A 1,050-nucleotide genomic window follows, 5' to 3' on the forward strand; every position below is an offset into this window, starting at 1 on the left:
ATTTCTAAATTTGATACGGGGTATATTAAATAGTGTATCTACGGGATGACACGTTTAGGAATCACCTATGTTAGTGTGAAGTGTTAGCCGCTTCAAGGAGAATATTGTAAGGCCAGTTCTCTACGCACTTATGAAACCAGGCGGTGTTCATGGCTGAAACGAACACAACAATGAGAACCAAAGACGGTTAAGGGTTGGTTGTGTGACTTATGGTTGTCTAGGTATACACTAATGTTCGACGGTTCAAAGATATCAAATCTACCGATTGATCGAGTATATCCGACATAAGTTCACTACGGAAAGTTCAAAGGGAAACCTACTTATCCAGATGCAATTAATCCTTACTTGCGAATCACACAGTTTTTCATGCATACTTCCGTGATATAGCCATTCCCCATTCATGTGGGGGATTGTTGGGTTTTGGATGTATTTAATTAATATATATTAAATACTTAAAAGAGGGTGAATGGGAAATGGAGGGAAATGAAATTTTTGAGTGAAATTTTAAGTTCCCCCCCCCCCCTCCCTTGGCAAATGGGCATTGTCCCATATTGGAAGAGGAAGAGGGTTTTTTTATGGGGTATATAAGCAATTGCTCTTCTTCTAGCTCTTAAAGAGTTGAGAAGAAGGCAAGCCTCGCGCCGTCGTCGTCGTCGCTCGCTCGGCTCGGCTTCGGCTTCGGCTTCGGCTTCGGCTTCGGCTTCGGCTTCGGATTCGGTCAAATGATCGATTGATTGATTACTTTTTGGACCAAATTTATTTGTTAATAGTAAAATATTAACAGAAATGTTATTAAATATTTGATTTAATAACAGAATATTAATATTAAATATTAATATTAAATCCAATCCTTTTTTCTGTTTTGGTAACAGAAAAGTAACTACCCTCTTCAATTTTTCCTCTTTATTTTCCCTCTTTATTATTGAGTAAATGGCCATTTATGTAATGTCATTTATGGTGTGGGCATTTTGCATAAACAGCCATTCTGAAGAGTTGCACCTCTTCAGATTTCAGCCCAACTTTGGCTGTAAATACAACACTATTTTGCTC

The sequence above is a fragment of the Nicotiana attenuata genome, chromosome 6, assembly GCF_001879085.1.
Source record: "Nicotiana attenuata strain UT chromosome 6, NIATTr2, whole genome shotgun sequence".
Lineage (NCBI taxonomy): Eukaryota > Viridiplantae > Streptophyta > Magnoliopsida > Solanales > Solanaceae > Nicotiana > Nicotiana attenuata.